Genomic DNA, 21599 nt, shown 5'->3' on the forward strand with positions numbered 1-21599 from the left:
TTGGAAAACAGAAAATTACCAAGACAAAAATAACATAGCATGCTCTAAGTGATGGTCACAAAATGGAGAAGCTTTATCAATAAAATCTAGATTTCTGATGCTGTTTTTATTTGCATAAAGAAGATTTTAATGACGAAAAGTAAATGTAAATGACAAAACCTGAAACTAATGTGCAACAAAGTTTGAGATTTCTTTTTTTTTTTTTGTCAAATCTGAGGAAGATCTGACACCAATCCAAACCCTTCCTTGGCCCTTCTCCTCATTTCAAAGTAATTTTCCCTTTAGGGGTCAATGAGTAGAGGTGATGTAGCCAAACAAATGGTCACCGAAGCCCATTTTCAGGGTGTAGGTAACCAGTATTTTCTGCTTCCTGAAAGAATAGTGACCTACAAAACAAAAGGAAAGCGATAAGATGTAGGGCCAAGGGGGAGAAAGATTGGGTGTTTACAGAAATTAAATTGTGTTTTCCATTTTCCTCCTATAGATTATTTACCACAGTTGTTGTTTTTGTTTGTTAATTTTGTTGGGTTTTTTTTGTCCCTCCTAGATGTTGTTTCCACTTAGAGAAGCTACTTCTTCTGTTGAATTACATACCATTAGCAACATAAGCACCTAACAATCATCCTTTGGTGACACTATGCAGCCCAGTTCAATTGTGTCAAACCAGTCAAAGCAAATGTGAATCACTTTTCTATTTGTGGCTTGTCCAAAGGCTGATCTAGCTTTGCTAGTGAATGTCTTTTACTTTAGTGTTTCTTTCTTGTTATCTCTCTCTTTCTGGAGTGTTTTAGAGTAAAATGCGTGTGCATTTCTATGAAATGTCTTACAAAGAACATGCACAGTCCATGTGTGAAGAGGAACTTTGTTCCCTTTAGCTTTGTAATTTAAAATTGGACAAGTGTTGCAGTTTCCCCTGTTACACTACTGAAAGGGGATAACAGCGTTTGTTTTCACAGTAAATGTGTGTCTTTGTGTGTGTGTGTGTGTGTGTGGACAACTTTGCAACTGATAAGCTGAGCTAACCAAAGACAAGAGTTGGGAGAGTGACGAGCGTGTAAGAGCTGATTGTGTGGAGATGGAGAAGGCTTATGGCTGTGTTATTCTTGTGTAAGTTTTCCGTGTTGCTAATCACATAAAAACTCAAGCTGATGAGTATCGTGTTTTCCAACTAAGACTCAGATTTGTTGCTTAATTGACTAACAAGACTTGTTACTGACATTAGTGCACGTTCATGTATTTACACCAGTCTTTCTCTATCCTCCTGAGTGTTTACCCATTCAATTCATTCATTAACAACCAAGCATGGAGCTTTACCAAGCATGTATGACAGAGAAAGATTGAAAAAGACCCCCCCCCCCCCCTACTGCAGCCACTTACAAAAAAAAAAAAAAAAAAGCAGCAGAGAGGTGGATAAATGAGCGGAAATGAAACTGCTGCTAGGTCAACCAGAGAAAAGAAGGGAATGAAAAGCAGGGGGTGGGTCTGGAGGGTGGACAAAAAAATAGCCCGAGGAAAGTCACAAAATAGATAACAGAGGAGAGGAAACAGAGGGCTTCTTAAGCAGAGATGGAGAGAGAGAGAGGCAGGAGCGAAGAACAGCAGACTGAATAATACATTTTTCATATACATATCCACTGAACACAATGTTCAGAGCATGTGAGAGTAGGCATACAATAAACTCACGGTGTGCTCATACATAGATTATACAAACCGACATGAGCATTACCATCATGCTTTGTTTGTAAAGTCATGTATGCTGCGTGTAACTAAGTGTTCTGGTGTATACAGGATCACACATCCTGAGGCTGTTTTTTAGCATTCAGCTGTGAGATCAGCTGAAAAGCATAAAACTGTAGAGAATCACGGCTTTTACAGGGTCTGTCTTCCATTAACACTGTCTTTGCCTCATTAAAACAGCATGGAGTAGAGCACAGTACAACAGCTAAATCAAAGGTGAATATTCTGCATTAATCTGCAATTTGTAATAGGATACAAAAAGTCAACTTTCAGCTTTGGAGAATGTTAAAGTTTTTGACTCATGCAGTGCTCATTTTTACCTTTGTACTAATTATAACTACTTTAGGACAGTTGTTGGTAATGTCTTGACCTCGGATCAGAACATTCTGCACTTTGTTACCATTGTTTTAGATGCTAACCTAGCAAATTTCTGCAGCAGTCAGTTTTTAGGGATGGCCCATTATTATTATTTAGACCAGTCAACTCTGGTCTAAATAATAAAGCTAAGTAGTCAAACAGTTTGAGTAAGCAATGACATGATAATTTGATATTTTTTTTCCTGTATGCAGTGAGAAAATGTTACTTCTGTATCAGTTATCAAGGATGCCATTTTGGTTGAGCCTTGTACTTACAGAATTTGGCATTGATACATCTTCTGCATGTGGGAATTGAGTTGGCTGTAGCTTCAGACAATATTTTACTAAGGCTACAGATATGGAAGAAATTATGAAAGAAAGTTTCTAATCACACGGATTAACAGACCAAGGATCCGCAGAGATCAATGAAAAGTATAATAACATATGACAATCTTTATAGGACAGATCTATGACTATGTTTAAAGGTAAGCTAACATGTTAGCATTTAGCAGCCTTTTAAAATTTTTAGAAACTAGCTGCTTAACCTTTTCAATTTGACCCGGGCCATTATTGTGACATTTTCTTTATTCTTCTGCTCTTTTTCACTTATCTAGTGATGAATAATGGATTGGACTTGGGTGTCTGACTTCCACTGTCCTGACAAAGCTGAGGCTTCTAGCTAACTGACTCAGCTGCTTAATATTAAGCTAAAATTGTCCTGTATCTGCCTGAAAAGTATAGTGCAAAATAAGGAAAGATGTGTTTTTATTTGAGCAAATACCATCAGGACATGAGCCAGAAGACTGCTCTGTGAAGGAAGCAGCTGCTGCTTTGCTGAAGCAATGTTGTATTTTTACTTTCTGAGCCAACACACTTTTATGAATTTTACTGCATTTAGATAACATTTTGTAGAGTTAGCCCCACTTAAAAGGTTTGGCCATAACTTGACAGCATAGTGTAGTAAGTCAAACATCAGCAGCAACTGTTTAGGAGTACTAATTTAGTATAGTACATTGATCACAGAATCTCCCCATCTTCAGGATTAAATACAAACAAACAGTAAAGTGTGAGCACAGTGTGAAGGATCCCTTTATACGCTCTCTATTCCTTGCTATAATCTTACCTTGTTGGACGTACACCTTGACAAGTTGATGGATGATTGTGCCACAGTCTGACTTGTCGCGTTTCTGTAGTTATTGTATTTCTCAACAGCAATCAGATGAGCTCTACTGTTTTCGTGTTTATAACAAGCTGTGTTTCCATCATTTTGCCTCCCTGACTTATACCAATAAATAAAATAAGCTGTAGGCGGCAACATGGGATCGACTTTATAGATATTTGTCTGCCATCATCTTCTGCTGAACTACTTCTGAAGACTTAAGATAAAGAGCAAGATTGTTTTGGGCCTTTTTGTGTTTTTATTTGTCAATTTCAATTATAGAACACAAAAGCTAAAAAAACAACATTAATTTATGATGGCCTAGGTCCACCAAGTCCTCACACAATACCATAACTGATATATCTGATATAAAAGGGCATAAGATTTCTTCCAGCTATAAGGTTTAACATATCAGAAGATAGTAAAAACCATCTGGTCCATACCAGGTTTAGAAATGAACATCATAAACAACACTTACATTGTCTCATTATTTATTTAATAAAAGCTGAGCCAAAGTGCACAAAAAGTGTGTATATCCTTACTGTTATCCTTACTGTTTCCCAAGGCATTAAAAGTATAAAAACCAGGCAAATACAGGTACTCAAATGTACATCATTAACTTATCATCAGCAACAGAAGCTTTGGAAGTGAGCTGGTCTGGAGCATCCAGGTATGTGTTATTGCATTGCCAAGGAGGAAAGACATCAGCAGCCATCTTAGAGAAGCAATCTTGGAAGGGATTTAAGTTGATTTCCAAAAATTCATACCAGGAACGGACATCCCAGCAAGTTTACTCCTGTGTCAGACTAATGCTCATAGTAACTGCAAAAGAGTTACATCTCAGACTCTACAGGGTTCAGTTATCATGTTAAAATCCACAAGACTGAACAAGTATGACTTCTTTTAAAGGGTCTCAAGGAGAAAGTGTCTTCTCTCCAACAAGAAGCATGGTTAAAGTTTGTAAAGTTAGATGTGAACAAACCACAATACTTCTGAAACAATGTCATTTGGACAGACAAAACAAAAGTGGAAATGTTTCAGTGCCATGTTTGGAAAAACCAAACAGCATGCAACGCAAACTCCTCATACCAACTGTTCAGCATGGTGGTGGAGAGGTGATAATTTTGCCACCATTGAGCTGACCACAAACTCCTATCTATACCAGTGTATGCTAGAGTGAGACCATCTGTCTGACAGCTGAAGCTCGGCTGAAACTGGGTCATGCAACAGGACAGTGATCCAAAACACAGCAGTACGTCTTCACCTGAATGATTGAAAAAGAAGATAATCAAGGTTTTGCAATGATCCAGTCAAAGTCCAGACCTTAACATGATTGAAATGCTGCAGAAACATATGACTGCAAACTTCTGAATTGTAGCAAAGTCCTCCACAGCCAAGAAACTGACAATGTCATAAAGAAAACGTCAGTTTTAGTTTAATACTACTAAAGATATAATTCATTTTTTCACAGGCCTCTTCCATATTATGTGAAGATATTTTCTGTTAGAGCTTACATATTTCATTTGATAAAACTGCCCTTGAAAAACTGCACATCTCCACCTAAACCTGGGGATTTTACAGGCATTTCAGCTCATAACAAACTTAGTATTTTTATGAAGTTACAGTGTCATCATGAGTAAACCAGGTCTAACACATGCAGCAGAACCAATAGAAAGGGGCTCTGTATTATCTAGTGATGAGAAGCAAAAAATAAAAAGTTAAAATACACTGTTGTCCTCTCAAAGTGAAAAATAAAACGACAAGAGAGAGATTTTTCTTTGAACATCCCCATGAAAGCTCATTATGGATGCTCACCTTCTAAGACCTCTGGGTAGTTAAAAGTAGAAGCTGGAGAGTTGTCCTTATTCTCAAACTGCTATATAAATCTGACCAATCGATCATTCGGGAGGAAAAGAGACAATTAGGAAAAAATAGCTCAGGGGGAGAGAGGGTGGTTGTGCTGTAGTGAAGAAGAGAGGGGAAGGCAAGGGCAGGGATGAGAGGAGGAGAAACACAAACATGCCATATAAAGATAGAATCATAGCAGAGGTCAAAATAGATGGAGAAATACAGTCGAGAAAAAGTAGGGGGGTCTGGAAAAATGGTGAAACAAGCTTCTTGTGTTTTATGAGCAGGGAAGAAGGTTAAAGCAAGTGGTTGTAAAAGGTGGGTTGGACTTGGACAGAGGAAGGCAGCAGTGGAGAGCAGTCCTGGTGAAAATCATATATAGTTTAATAGCCAGTGATAAATCGACACACATAAAACTTGGGTAAGCCAGAAAGTTGCCAGTTTCATAGCCTGTAGGCGATATGTGTGTCTAGCTGCGATGCAGGCATGGGTGCATTCATGTTTGTGAGAGTGTTTTCTTGTGTGGTTGCCTTTTTTTCTTTTTTTTCTTTTATCTGATTAGTGAGAACACAAGTCAGCTGTGCAGGGAGAGGGCCCTTTGGACATGAGTCTAGTCACATGGCCCCTTCAGTCCAAATCAGACATTTGTCCAAATCAAATTGTGCAGTGGGGAAATTGAATTGCTCTCACATGGTCTTGGAGAAACAAAGGACAACCAAAGCTTTAAATCTGAGATGTTTTTGCATGTCTCTCCACAATCCTTACCAAGTGTATTTTTTAAAAAGACAAAGTGTGTGCCACTGACCTTCCTTAAGCAACAGTGTTACGAACTGAATCTGCTTCTTTACTACCCCCTAATAAATATAGCTCACCACTATGAAGAGCTTGTTAGGTGTTTTATTTTGTTTTGGTTTTTTTGTGGTGGAGGATGAGTCCAAAGGATGTTTTCTTATTCCCTCTGGCAGAAATAGTGGGAGTGCTGTTTAGAGACAACTATGCAAGGGGCAATATTTTACCTCTTGGAAACTCATAGAAATAAAATCACTTTCTTTAGAGGAAATGAATGAAAAGACAGAAAACTTCACTTTGTGTGTTTATTTAGGGGAGAACCTTGTAAGTCAATGTGCTGACAGAATCAAAGCCGGGCAGTGAGGAAAAGCTAAGGTGATGAAAAAAAAAAAAAAAAACACATTTATTTATATCTCCTGCTAACACTAATGGCATTGTTTCCATAGTTCCAGACAGAACTGAAACCATAACAAGATAGCAAGGAGGCAAGAACATAAACAATCCCAGTGACAGAGGCTATCGGTGACCTTCCATCTCTTGGTTACTGCCACTCTTTTTGCCACTATGATGCAAAAATTCTGACTGAGTTGACCACAGAGAGTATGTTTTACCAGAGAAACAGATATTTTCCCCTGCAGAAGATTTCTGTAGCTGTTGTCAAGTAGGATTGACTAATCATGTCTTAGCTGAATTTATAAATTCAGGTAAAGAACAAAGAAGGTTGACTGCATTTGCTTAAATAGATTAAACCATCGTTAGTCTTCTGGTTTTTGTTGGCTTTTAAAAATTTCTTCTAATTTTTGGATATGGAACAGCAAGCCTTGGCCTCAATAGCTATCACCCATGATTTGGACATCCACTGGCTACACCAGAAACTCAATTGGCAATTGTCCTCACAGGCTTCAGAGTTTTTAGACTCTTTGAGGCTGATTGATTCTCACACCAAGTCATCAGCGAGTTGTGATGCTAAACTTCCAGAAATGTGTGATTCCTTACACCAGAGTTGAAACCAAAAATGAGTCAGTCAGATTGATTAATGTATTCCAATGGAAAGACACACACAAACACAATTTTATCATGACAGAGTGATCAGAAATGACAGTAGCATAATGACATGAGCATCACCCAGCTCACATTATGAGTTATTGCTGCATTAGTCATCTGTGGGTGTGGGTGAAGATCATTGCTACAACTAATACAGCTGATAGTCTGCAAACAGTAATGGCTACATTTTAGTTTCAGCGTTTTAATGACATGCTGTCATTCCCCTTGTTGCAGTGAATCAGCAGCTGTTGTTGTAAATGTCCATTATGTAAGTTATATACAGCATCCAGAGTATAGTAACATAGAAAGTGCTGGACTTAGGCTTATTTTTTTTGTTTGTTTTGTTTTGTATTTGTTTTTGCTTCCAGAGAATTAATTTTCAATGCATGTTTGCAAACCAATACCAACACAGCATGAAGTCTCATAAATCCATTCATTGGTGGACAAAACAACATCAGACACAAAAACCATTCCATCACAGGACAAAGCAAACCCTGAACACGGGTCAATCATTATTAAGTATTATTTGTAGACAAGACACAACAGTGCAGAGGTTCATGCATCTAACACTACAGGTAGAGGATTTTTTTTTTTTTTTTTTTTTTTTTTATCACGGCATCATTTTGCTGCATTGCTGCATTGCAATTTGCAAAATTGCTGTGGCTGAACCAAAGTATTTTAGATTCCTCCCTTCAAGTCGATTTTATTTTATATATATTTTATTTATATATATTTTAGTCAGAAGCACTCAGTCACCTCTTGGGGGGCAGTCCCTCCATTTAGTAACATCTGTAAGCTTTACTACAGAGTTGCTGCCTGTCCATCACCAACTGTAAAGCTCAAATCCAAACTCAAACTATTCACAACATACTTGTAGAGAGAAGTAGACATTCAAAAATGCTAGCTTATATCAGCCAGAAAAATTATTTACTGTTGTTTTAAAAGACATCTGCTTCTTTTTAATGTTGAACAAGGACTTTTTAGGTCAACTTTTTTAGTACCAGGTTTGGCCTTGTGTTTACTCCAGAACTGCCTTAATTCTTGGTGTCATAGATACAACAGGGTGTTGGAAACATTCCTGAGAGGTTTTGCTCCATATTGACATGACAGTTGCTGCAGATTTGTCGGCTGCATCCATGATGAGGATCTCCTGTTCCACTACATCCCAAAGCTGCTCTACTGGATTGAGATCTGGTGACTGTGGAGGCCGTTGGAGTCCAGTGAACTCATTGTCATGTTCAAGAAACCAGTTGGAGATGATTTGAGCTTTGTGACATGGTGCATTATCCTGCTGGACAGGCCATCAGAAGATGCTATACTGTGGTCATAAAGGGATGGACATGGTCAGTCTGTACTAATGGCCTCAAAGTGTGCTAAGGAAATATCCCCCACACCATTACCCCACCAGCAGCCTGAACCGTCCATACAAGGCAGGATGGATCCGTGTTTTCATGTTGTCTGTGTAGCGGTTTTAGTACTCTCACATGCGTTGTGGTGCTCAGAAATCACAAGCCATTCAATGTCGAGTCTCTGACGCCTCTTTATTGGCATGTTCTGGATTTTTGAACATAAAGAAAGGTTCGTCAGCTCCCACAGTCTCAGCTCTGCCACACACACACGAGTCTTGCTGGTGACAGACTGTGGCGAAGCTACACATATGAACAGGCTAAACATTTTATACAAAGAAACAACAGGTACCTGGATTTTTGAACATAAAGAAAGGTTCGTCAGCTCCCACAGTCTCAGCTCTGCCACACACACTGAAACAAAATAAAGTGTACGTCTCACTGCTAAAACTGGCCTGCACGGACTTTAAGCTAGCAACTTGTAAATAGTATTTAATCCTCACACAACACGGATAACACTGAAATTAAAACTCAGTAGTTGTTAACTGGAGGAAATATTTGCATGTATGACAAATTAAGTGCTTTTACACACTGAATAAGAGTCACAGTAACGGAGCCCAGAAGAAGCTAACTTACCACGAGTCTTGCTGGTGACAGACTGTGGCGAAGCTACGGGGCGTAACAGCTAAATCTGCAGGGGGTTCGTCTTTGAGACGTTCAGGTGTTCCCAAAAATGTAAGAAATTATAACTACTCATAGTTAACAGCAGCAAATGAAGACTGAATAACTTAATGGGCAGTAGTAACAGTGACAGAAATACAGCTAATAATGGCAAGTGGAATCATTAACAATTTAACTCCGTTACATCTGCACCGAATTCTACCCTACCATCTGAATGTGGAGCTGAAATGGAGACTCATCAGACCAGCAATGTTTTTTCATCTTCTCTTGTCCAGTGTTGGTGAGTCTGTGTGAATTGTAGGCTCAGTTTCCTGTTCTTAGCTGACAGGAGGCACCCGGTGTGGTCTTCTGCTGCTGTAGCTCATCTGTTGCAAGGTAAGTGGTTGTTTGAGTTCCTGTCGCCTTTCTATCATCTCCAACCAGTCTGCCCATTCTCCTCTGACCTCTGACGTTCACAAGGCAATTTGGTACAGACAACTGCTGCTCATTGGAACTTTCCTCTTGTTTCTTTCAAATCTTTCTCTATAAATGGTAACAACAACCATGTCATGTTCAAAGTCACTTAAATCCTCTTTCTTCCTCATTCTGATGCTGAGTTTGAACTTCAGCAAGTCTTGACCATGCCTGCGTGACTAAATGCATTAAGTTGCATTTAACAGCTATTGAACTGATGTACCTAATCAAGTAGTATGTGAATGCATACTTTATTTTTTAAAAACTGCCCTAGTATAGACCTAATTTCATTCTAAGCAAAGCAGGCTAAAACTGAGTCAGCGAGAATTAGCTGCCTCAAGTCTTACAGTCAGAGATTTAAACCGTCATACTCAGTGGGCTGCAGGAACTGTAGTGACCTAATTGGACTAAAGGTTTGAGGCCCACGCTTATCTAAATGAAGTGCTTTGTCAAGGTCACAACTACATCCCTAACATCTGCGAGCCATTTTTCAGAGTGAATGGTAAAAATCGACTCCATTATGAGTCCTTAGCGGGAGGAATTGAACATCGAGGCCGCCTGCAGGCTAATTATCAGCATTTATGTCACATTCTCTCTCAGACTTCTTAGCTGCCTGACTTTCTTTGTGTGTCTGTGTGATTATTCCCTGAGCTGTGTTAGGATGGATTTTTAAAGCTTTCATCTTCAAGTGATATCAAAAATTTTAGATTGACCTTATCTATTAATCTGTTATCATTGATTAGACATGTAAATTACAGTGATGTTGCATTTCTACATTCGTGTTCAAATGCACCATCCCCAATCTTTGTGCAACATTAACTTTTGGGCTTGTTGACTAATGAAAAGATAAACATTATACTGGGGCCTAATTGAAATACAATAGTCTGATTGGGGTAATTAATCTAATGATCAGACCCCTAACACTATGGATTTGCAAGCACTTCATTAGTTTGAATTAAGGCCAAGGCTCCAATATGGCGCATTATGAATTCAATATCAATTGATCTTTCTTTATTGGTATGCAGCAAGGCAAAGATAGCTGTATGAAGTAGCAGAAAGCGCTTTATTATGCTATTGACTCTCCAAATGTTGTAGATCAACAAATCCAATCAAAACATTTGCTGGGATTCAGCAAATTCCAGTAAATTTCCAGGCTGAATTTTTAATCAACATTATGAATGTCATGACCTTGAATAGAATAGAATAGAATAGAATAGAAAGCTGCTGGGCTGAAGTGGAAGGCTGACCTCTTGCTCCCATGGTGCTTTTTCCATCCAGCAGCCTTCACAGTGGCGAGCTGCTGCCCCAGTCACACTGCTATTGCTATGGTAACCAAGTTAGAGGTTTAGGGAAGTGAGTAATCTAATCTTCCCACTTTGTGGCATAGTGATAAGGCTCGCCAGCACCAGCCCACCCATTTGTGTGTATGTCCTATTCAGTTATTCTATGCTGCAAATCTTAGACACACACTTTCTCTCACATGCACACGCACACAGAGAAAACCTATCTGGCCAATATGTTCCACCTTAATAGGCAGGTGAAAGCCGAAGGGCAGATAAGCTTCCAGCCTCGTTGAAAAGTCTGAACTGCACTGAAGTTGACATTTTGCAGCAATATCCTCAACATTAAAAAGAACACTCTGTTTATTGCAGAGGTCTGGTAAACAGCCTCGAATATAGACAGAATAACCAGACTTATTTCAACATTTATAAATGGTTAACTGGGTATGCAGTAGTCCTCACTAGTCCTCTGAAAATGTTCCTGGATCTGTCTGTGTATTTTTTTCTTGAAGTAACTCTGTCCAATAAGCCCCCTGTTGGCATATACAGTACAATGAAACATGGAGTTCAGAACACTGTTCCTCATTGCATTACCAAAGGTTGACGGCAATTTTTACATCCCTTATATTGTAATTTAGATAACAAAGCATCAGTGGTATGTACTCTACGACGTTAAAAGAATGGAGCTAACGACCATTTGGTGTCAGATATAAAGCCAAGGTTATCTTAAAGTTCAGTTCCAATAATGACCACTAGGTACTGGCTCCAAAACGTTCAGAAAAAGCACTCTAATGGAGGTTTGCTCATCTAATGAAGGGAGGAAAGGTGAGATGGGGTTACAGAGGAATGGATGTCTAGAGTGGGCAGGAAACAGAACATAATGCTGTGAAATACCTGTATTGTCTTTCGAGCAGAAATCAGCATTGAGATCAACAGTAGGTCAAACCCTAACCAGCACACAGTGACAGCAAATGATCCTGAATATTTGCTGACACATTCACATGTTGTTTGCAACTGAAACATCTGTTTTATGTTATCAAATATCTCTTTCTATCTCCACATTCTTGTCTAAATATGGTCACCTCTGATCAAAAAAGACCAAGATGGCAATGGACAGTAGAAGTTCACAAACTAGTGCCTTTGTCTCTCATATACATACCTCATTTTCTCTGTTTTCTTTGAAGCAGTGTTGGGGAACCGTCACTCTTGTCGTTGTATAATGAACACCTTTGAAGAACACCTTATGCATATTTTTACAGTTTCCCTGCTATCCGGTGGTTGCTCAGCACAGGGGACTGCACTGAAAAGATAAGTCAATGTGAGGCATTGGTTTCCTTAGCAAGGCAACTTTTTTATGAATCAGCTTTATATAAAAATATTTAGAAGTTGATTGATGTTGATCATAATCAATTGACTTAATTGTATTACAGAGAATTGGACTGAACTGCCTGCACAATGGTGTGGTTAGCATTGTCACCTTTAAGCAGGAAATTCCCAGTTTAAACCTTGGCTGTGGCTTTTCTGTGTGGACTTCACATGTTTTCTCATGCGTCTGTGGGACTGCACTCAGGGTAGTCCAGCTTCTTCCTACAGTCCAACAGCATGCATGTTGGGATAACTGGTGATTCTAACTTGACACTAAAAGTGAGTGTGCAGGGTTTTTGTATCAGTTGGGATAGCCTCCTACGTTCCTGCAACCAGGAATTGGGATTAAGCACATATAGATTATATGGATTATAATTGGATTGGATTGTATCTATAAAGGTGCCATGAGATGACTTTTATTATGATTTAATGCCAGGTCAATAGAACTCAGTTGAATTGAATATTTGTATACATATTCCTCTTTTTTATTTACTTTTATTTTCTTTTGCATCTGTAGTGGATGGATCTGTTGTCCAATTTTAATGTCAAATTTGTGTCTGACCAATATTTTATATCATCCTTGTTAGAAATATTGCACACATAATGTAGGAAACAAATTTTTTAATTCACAAGTTTTAATGTCTGTTTTTAGTCATATTTCTCATGCATAAAAAATGCAAGTCTCTTTCTGAAGTGATTTGAGTGCAGAGATCATCTCTTTGTTAAAACAGATCTATCTCCTGGTCTCACAGAGCATACGTTGAGGCAGAGCGCATAAGAAAGGCTTGGCCGATAAGCCTTTTCTTTTGGCATGGGGATAACTATGTAATCTAGATTGAGAGGGATAGGATCTGCAAATGAGATGGAAGCAAGTCGTTAGATCCCTTCATCTACACAGGTTTGCAGTCTCACCTCCTCTCTTTCCAATTTCATCTCTCACCTCCACTTGTTTGCCTTTCTCTCATCTCTCCATGAGAATGTATCCAATCATACCATTCTGAAATGATTATTAAAATTTCTTGTGTGAGTGTGTGTGTGCTGCTGTGTCTTCGCAGTCTCTGAGCTTTCAGGGCGGGCGGGTGAAAAGCAGGATAGAAGCTGATGAGAGCTGCAGGGTCACCTTTGGGCCAGCCTTCGCTCTCACCAGTATTTGAGATTTTATTGTCATATATTTTTTGCCATCCTGAAAATAATGGAACAAGTCAGAGAGAAAGAATGGAGGGGATGGGAAAAAGATTGCTGCAAATCAAGGCAGGTATTGGGAGAGATCAATTGGAGGATTGGACTTTTTTCTGTAATAGCAGGAAAGAATGTCAGTGTTGTGTGTGAGTTGGGAGGAGAGTGTTCACAGACAGATATGAAATGGCAACTCCTGTGGTTTGCAGTTTCCAATTTGAGTATAAGCTCAAAGTTAGCATGTGTGAACCATTGGGACACTGGAAAGTGCAGCTTTATTGCCTCTTGACATCAAAACTAAGGGACACAAAATTTGTTTGTTGCAATCCTTTGAAGTCTGACCAATTATTCAAATATGGAAAAGTTTGAATTGCAGTAACACATTAGAAGGAAAAAGTTCCAATGCTCTCTCAGTGCATTTTTAGATAAATGTATGTATAGATGTATGTTCCTGTGACCAAGGAGGAAGTGCTATAGGACAACCACCCAGTAAAGTAAGCTAATGAAATATTTGCTATAGGCAGCTAAGAAAATGGAGGACAAAGACACAAAAAGCAATCTGAAATGGTATTTAGAAGAATTTTCCAATTTACACTGAAAATTTTACAGTAACATAGATAACTCTATTTGATAAACAAAATAAAATCTGTGGACATGCCAGCTAGTTTACTACTCAAGAGATGCAGTGGAGGCACCACTTGAAGACAATGTCAACGTGGCAATTATCACACCTGTGTTGTCAGCTACAGCAGGTCCTTTAACAAAGGCTTATGAAAGTACCATCATGGGCAATTTGGCAAGTTTTAGATACACTCTTAACATGACTAGCTAATCGGCTAATTATGGCAGCAACTCAACAGACATGGTCAACATGACTTGCTGATGTTGAAACTGAGCATCAGAATGTGGAAGAAATGGGATTTATGTCACTTAAACATGGCATGGTGGTTGGTGAGTATTTCAGAAACTGCTGATCTATTGGGATTTTCACACACAACCATCTCTAGGGTTTACAGAGAATGGTCTGAAGAAGAGAAAATATCCAGCCGTTGTCTGGACCAAAATCTCCTTTTGATGTCAGAGGAGAATAGACAGCCTTGTTGGAGATGATAGAAATGTAACTCAAATAAGCACAGGTTCCAACTAAGGTATGCAGAATAGCAACTCTGAACGTACAATACATTCAACCTTGAAGCAGATGGACTACAGTAGCAGAAAACCACACCAGCTTTATGGGATAAGATAACTGTCAATTAATACATGTGAATACAAGTACACATGTATGCATATCATCTAAAGTTGTGCATAAATGAAAACTTAATGAATTTCCCTTAATTGTTGCTGACCATATACATCTTATTACCACAGTCTACCCATCTTCTGGGTACCATAGATGTTTCTGTGAAGGGACTTTTAGAAGTCATGATGGAATTTGTGGGATAATTCAAATTATTTTTAATTGATTTTTTTCTTTCTTGATTCCCGCTCAGTAACTTTAGCTTATGATGTGCTATACCCATCTGTTGTAAACAGTTTTGCAGTATAACCATCAGGACTGTAAGACAAGTCCTCAGGGAATCAGATATGATGTCCTGGATAAATGAGAGCTAATACTTACAGCAGCATACAGCAGCACTAGAGACATCCATCCACCCTTTTGGCCCTACCATGGGGATTTGGCATCATGCAAGGTCAGGGTCTTATGTAAGCCAGATAGAAAAACAAAAACAACCTCCTATCTCTGTGTCATTTGTTGATTTAAAATAGCAGTAATTGTTAACACTGTTACTATTATCACACCATAAACATCCCAGTTTTTCAATCACTATGGTGACGTATCTGTGAGATTTACATTTCTCTCCTTTAGTGAAACAACTCAGTTCCTTTTAGAGTTTTTTGTTTCCCCTGATCATTCCCCACAAATGAGAGTTTGGCCAAGTCCTAGATCTCTGTAATCACACCAGCTGTCATTTTCTTTGTCAACAACAAACTAGCATAGCTCATTAAACAGAAGATGTACCTCAGTGATGCTAAAGCCATTTTTGCCAAAGTGTCAAATATATTTGTGGGCCGAAGATCCAGGTGTAAAAAGAAAAAAAGGAGGAATAGTTAAACAGAAGAAAAAAAAATAAAGTAGAGGTGAAGAAATGCTTGATTAACACTGCACCAGATATTATTGCTGTGCAGATATTCAGTTAACATGTAAACCAGAGCAAGTAATAACTTAAGAATTAAGTATCACTAGAACATGTATTAGGATTTTGTTTACTTGTATTTTCTAATCTTGGTGTTTGTACAGGTCACTTATAGTAGGAGGCAGATCATTTTCAGCAACTGTTATGCTGCAATTTAACGAGGGATTAATAAAGTTTCAACAGCTTGGAAACAAACATCTTGTTTTAGGATGAAAAATAACTGACAAGTACTGCATTTGTTTCAATAGTTTGTTTGATATAATGAAATTCTGTTATACTACATTCAATACAAATTGCTTAACAATGCATGTGACAGAAAGACAATTCACATCACATACTAGGATGTCAAACACAAGTATGTGGACATTTTGCTTAAAAATGCCATTTTAAAAAAGATCAAAAGAATTAGGCATCAAGTATTGTAGGTCTAGGAAATAAACAAATTCAAAATATGAAAATGGCTTAGTGTACCTCTGCATCTGCAATATTTTCCTCTTAGTCAGTCTTCATAAACCCAAGCAGCCTGCACAGGATCCTTTCATTGATGCTGCAAATGAGCTTACCGCTCATTCTCTGGAGGCCTTCTACAGTGCCACGCTCCATATGTAAACGTCTGAAGGCTGTTTATTTGTGGGTTTCAGCTCTCGTCTCAGGAGGAACGGGTGAATCCCTCATGGCATTGGGGGGGGACTCAGCGTGCTAAAGGCTTTTTGTTTTGAGAGCAAAACTTATATGTTGCGTTTTGGGAGAGTGCAGCGTGGCGGGCAGTTTGTTTACATCACAGAAGCAGATCAATTTGCAGGTTGTAATGGCAGATTGGCAGAGAGATAGTTGACTTGTTTATTTACTCAGTGAAATTGCATCTCCAGAAGTAGTACAGAGATGTTGCTTGATGAAGTGAAGCCTGTGAACATCACAACTTGTTCTGAGGACAGGATTAGCTGTGAAAAATACTCTTGCACTGATACGTATGCAACATAACTCACATGTATATGTTTGTATACACACACACACACACACACACACACATATATATATATATATGGAGCTGCTGACAGGCCAGCGTAACAGCGCTAACGGCTGATACGATTCAGGACCACCTGGTTCAAGTGTAGCTGAGGAGATTCAGGAGGGGAAAAGTCTTCCACCGCTCTGTGGCATAGCTGCTTTGTGAATCTCGCTTTGCATCTTGCCAGTGAGCTGAGCTGCTGTCTGTCAATCATTTCTGCCTGTGTGTTTCCCGACCCGCCCACTCTCCGTTCACTGATCACCCCACACCTCCCACCCCGACCATTTTTCAAATTTTGCAGGTGGCTAAAGCTAAGGTGCGTGGATATTGGATACATGCCAATCAAAAGGACACGCCTCTAATTATGCCGAATTTCAAAATTAAATAACATCCAAATGGATGAATTAGAAAAAGATTCACCCCCCTCACAGTTGTCATGAATGTAGACTTGACCTATTAATACTAAAATGGATTTTTGTATCAGGCTTTAAACATGTTTATTTCTGCTGTGAAGTTAGTCTTTTCAATATAGGAGTCTGTGGGGATTTGCTCTGTTTCAGAGGCAGTCTCTAGCGGATGAGGGGTGAACTGCAATTTTTTGCACTTCCACAAAGGCTTCACATTTCACCGCCGGAGGTTGCCGCTTGGTATTACACCAAGTCCTCTTTGGACAGCACATTGACTTCGTGTTAAGCCATATAAAAACCTGTAGAGAGCAGAAATGCTCACCAAAGGAAACTAACTATAAAGGCAGTAGCTAAGCAATGGTTTTTATCAGTTTAAATCAAGATGGTAAGCAGAGATTACTGTGTTGGTCAGCTTGGATCGGGCTCAGCTGTAAGAAGAAGGGGTGAAGCTGTGGTTCAGGGAGCAGAGGCAGGTGAGGAATATTGGCACGGCTTTACTGCATGTCTTATGATCTGTTTTTATCTGCAGTAGTGTGCTGAGGCCCTGGTGGAAGACGCTAAGATTAGACAGCCAGGCTGACTGTCCTGGTCTTTGTCCCATATGACAAAACAAAGCTGTTAAATCCAGATCCAGGTTTGTGCTGTTGCTGTGCCGAGTGAAACCCAAAAGTAGCGGCGCTACTACAATTACCCATCTGTCACTGCAACTCACACAAGTCTTAAAAAGAGGTGAACTTGCAAAATTTACATCATTTGTGCTTTTTAAAAGACTAAAAGGAATAATTCCTGCAGATTTTTTATTTGTGTTCATTTGATTATTTTAATCACAAAAATTTTGATTACATAACAGAGGAGTTCCCAGATCTCAAATGAGAATTAAATCCTATTTGGTATTCTCATCAGTCAAGTGTAACTGTGACTCTTCTTTTCAACACATGCAGGAGAGTTTGAGAGGTATTTTGTTTCCTTTGTGTTTTTAATGTCTAAATGGATCATTTTGGTCTTTGACTTTGGGAGGCGCTGCCTGGCTGCGGCGACTCTGCCACCTGTGTCTGTAGTGTAGTGTGTTTTTTTATGTGCTTTATGTGTTCCTGGCCCTTAGTATTCAGTGTTTTATCAAAGCTGCTAATAAGCTTTGTAATAGGTTGTATGGTATACGCCCTTATCCCAGTTTCATGGGCTGGGAGCCTTTCCCAGCTGCTATCAGATGAGAGGCAGGGTACCTCCTGGACATGTCACCAGTCCAACACAAAGACACAAACAGCCATGCCGACTCCTAGGTACAACTGAGAAACAATTAATTTGATACTTTTTTACCCAAAGTGAACCCACGTATGAACCGGGAAAACACACAAACTCTACAAAGAAAGCTGAGGAACCAGGTGTGAGGCAACCATGCTAAGCACCACACCAACATGCAGCCCTCACACAGACCATTCATTCATTCATTCATTCATTCATTCATTCATTCATTCATTCATTCATTTTCTGTCCAGTAGAATTACATCTTGCATACAAAGACAGTGTTACAGACAGTGTTGTATGATGTATGCACAAGCTAAAATAAACATGTCTTTAGCAGTGAAGACTACATCTCTTAAAGTGTATTCTACCTTCATTTTTATTGGCTTTTTCTTACTTTTACTGTCTGCTTTGATAATGCGTGTGTATGTCCTTAAGTTTTCAAAACAATATTTTTTCCAAATATCTTCAGGATAGCATCCAATTCCTGCAATTAAAACTAGGCTATTAACAAGCTAAGCTATGACTGGTTTGGCAAGTTTAGCTGTGGAACTATTAGCATTAGTTTTTAGTGCAAATGACTGCAGCAGCACTTACTGCTATTTCAGGTTATTATGTGATGCTGTGGGGTGTTCACAGAATAGAGGAAATTTGCTGAGGGATAATCTCGCTGAAATTCCCAGAGCAGCTAGCAGGGAGAACTGTTTATGTACGCTGTGTATGGAACAGCTTTGGGGTGAGTGATGTTAACAGTAATTCAGAGTTAGAGAGCCTGTGAGTCACAAACTCAGAAGTTTCTCTCTGTGGAGCAGCTTGTATCTCTGATTCTTTGTTGCATTTCTTATTGTAAAGTGCTCAACAAAATGATGTATGTAGAAAAGAAAAAAAACATTTTTCTTTTTTTTTGTGGTTCTTGAGCATGCATCCTGTTGTTCACTTGTTCAAATTTAAGTATATTCATTATAAAGCACTTTTAAAAACAACTGCCTTTGGCCAAAGTGTTGCACATCAAAAGTAAACACATAACAAGAAATACCTGAAAATAACGTTAATAAAACCAATAAAGTAATACAAAATTAAGAAAAATTAAATGAAACTGATACTGAATTGAAAGCCAGTAAATATGAATATTTTAAGATGAGATTTAAAAACAGTAAGAGAGTCTAACATATAGAGACAGCTGGTCTCACCACTGACAAGGCCTGATTGCCTCTGTTTACCAGCCTCGACCTTAGGACAGCTAAAACAGATATAAATATCAACAATATCAACAATAGAAGTTTAAAATCTATGAAGCAAACTGAGAGCCAATGAAGCGAAACAAGTAGGTACAGGACAGATATGTTAATGCTTTCTTGTTTGTGTAAAAATAAGAGCTGCAGCAGACCAGTTACAGCCGTGAGATACAGGCCTGAGAAGCACCTACATATAAAGAGATTAAATATTCCAGTTGAGGTTTAATGAATTTGAATTTAAATTATTAATTTAAATGACTTTAATTTAAATAAATTAGAACCATTCCCTCAAAATCCTCTAAAGTTAAAAGGGATTTCACCTTAAATAAAAGCCTCAGTTAAAAGAAAAAATCTCTTTACTAAACAAATCTGTTTCTCAAAGTTAAAATTTGAATTAAACCTTTCACCCAAATCTTTAATATGTGTTATTTTATGGGGCTCCAGGACACCTAGATCTGAAAAAGTGATGATCACTTCAGTTTTGTCCCTGGTAAAGCTGAGGAACTTTGAAGCCATCCAAGCCTTACTAGTAGTTTTAATGAAAATGGTAGATCTGAATGTCATCTGCATATGAATGAATGGAGATGACTTAAAATGGAGCCTAAGGGGTGTGAGTAAGTGTAAAACAGAATTGTTCCAAGAACACAGCCTTGGGGAAGTCCACTTGACAACGGATTAGGTTTACAGAGGTGCTCTTTTCATCGACTGTGTCACATGCTGTGAGGTCTTGAATGAGAAGAGTGACAGAGTCCTTTAAGTCTATTAAAAGATCATATAAAACTTTTTAAAGTGTATTTTCCGTGCTATGAAGAACTAATATTACCACTTCAATTCCCTCAGCAAGTTGGATTTGAATCTCAACATGATCGTTTTCTTTAAATAATATCAATAATTACAATGAATTTTTATTTAATTTATTTTGGAAATAAATTAAATATATTTAATTTACATCTTTAACAGTGAGAAATGTGTATCAGTCACATTTTGTATTGAAAAACATTCTGTTCGTTGACTCTCTTGAGGAGGATCTCTTGGTCACTTTTATAGTTCCTTTATGCTTCTTATATAGTTATTTCACACTTTTATAAAGGTTGTACACAGGAATCAAATAGGGATATGTACTGTATATTCAAGCGGAAATAAATGAAGTAACACATCCCTCTTGTTTATTCTGGTTAACATTACACCCCAACTTTTGTCCGGTCAGACAGTGAAGAATCAAGGTCCTTCTTTAATTATGTTGAAGTACCTTCCATAACTTTCTTTATCTTTCTTTCAAAATTCAAAACAAAATATATTTTTGAAACATATACTGTATATGTGCAAAAGTCAGTATAAAAAAAGCATAATGAACTTATATGAACAAGTCTTGCTTTTATAAGGAGCCAGAAAAGTAGGAGCAAAACAAACGAGCAGGCTAATTAATTTTATTTAGTTCATTTTAGAGCCAAGAATTGGCTGTGGTGTAATCTACACTGATAATGTTTTTAAACCACTTGTGTCTTTACAATGCTGGGAAAGTGTAATCTGGCTTTCTTTAATATTTATTTTCAGCCAGAGCTCTTGTGTGAATGGAATTTAACCAGTAATGAAGAAAACCTGCCTCAAATTTTCAAACACTGTCAGGATAAAATTAATCAGGTTACAAATGGCAGGTAGATTAACAAGCATTTTTTGCTTTTTCTTTTTTTTTAATTCTCCTATACAGCTGTCTTGTAGCTCTTTTCTGTTTTTAATTCAGTTTTGCATAAATGCTTCACAGTTAAATCTGCCAGGTGTCACATAAACTTTTCCTTCTTCATTCATGTCCCTGCAGTTTTACAATTTAGGAACAGAGACCAGCAAGGAAATAATGAATAGATGTTAATGACATTTCTTCTGTAGGTGTTGATTATGAGGACACCAAGACAATTAGCACAATTTGTAAGGATGAACTGCTTTTATCAGCGTTTTTTACTGTGATTTGTCGGTGTTGTGGTGAAACGGCTATATAACCATAACAACCTAACAGTTTACCGCTGTGTTAAAGCTGCTTTTCTGTTTTGGAGTAAGGTACTTTTTTCTCCTACACATGTCACTGTATTATAAAATCAGATGACTTCAGCATCAATGTGGCCTCCAGTGGTCTTCAAACGTCCTTTTTTTCAGAAGTAAAGTTAAGATGTTGCTTCTGAGAGCTAAATGAAGTGTGAATATTTCACTCTGTAAGAACAACTCCAAATGAATGCTAATGTTGATCTCAGAGTGCTATGAATGAGGCACTGTTTGCTAGCAGGT

General features: G+C 38.3%; 1 protein-coding gene and 1 long non-coding RNA gene across 2 annotated transcripts in view; one reads left to right on the top strand and one right to left on the bottom strand.

Annotated features, from left to right (window-relative positions):
* Positions 1–21599, top strand: part of tmeff2a (transmembrane protein with EGF-like and two follistatin-like domains 2a) — a 159416-nt gene that overhangs the window by 86966 nt on the left and 50851 nt on the right. The window lies entirely within an intron of this gene.
* LOC121650080 lies at positions 8452–9122 on the bottom strand. Its single transcript, XR_006012211.1, has 3 exons — positions 8916–9122; positions 8632–8693; positions 8452–8487 (listed from the first exon to the last, which is right to left on the bottom strand). It is a non-coding gene; the product is annotated as an uncharacterized LOC121650080 (long non-coding RNA).

Source organism: Melanotaenia boesemani, chromosome 12 (assembly GCF_017639745.1).
Source record: "Melanotaenia boesemani isolate fMelBoe1 chromosome 12, fMelBoe1.pri, whole genome shotgun sequence".
Lineage (NCBI taxonomy): Eukaryota > Metazoa > Chordata > Actinopteri > Atheriniformes > Melanotaeniidae > Melanotaenia > Melanotaenia boesemani.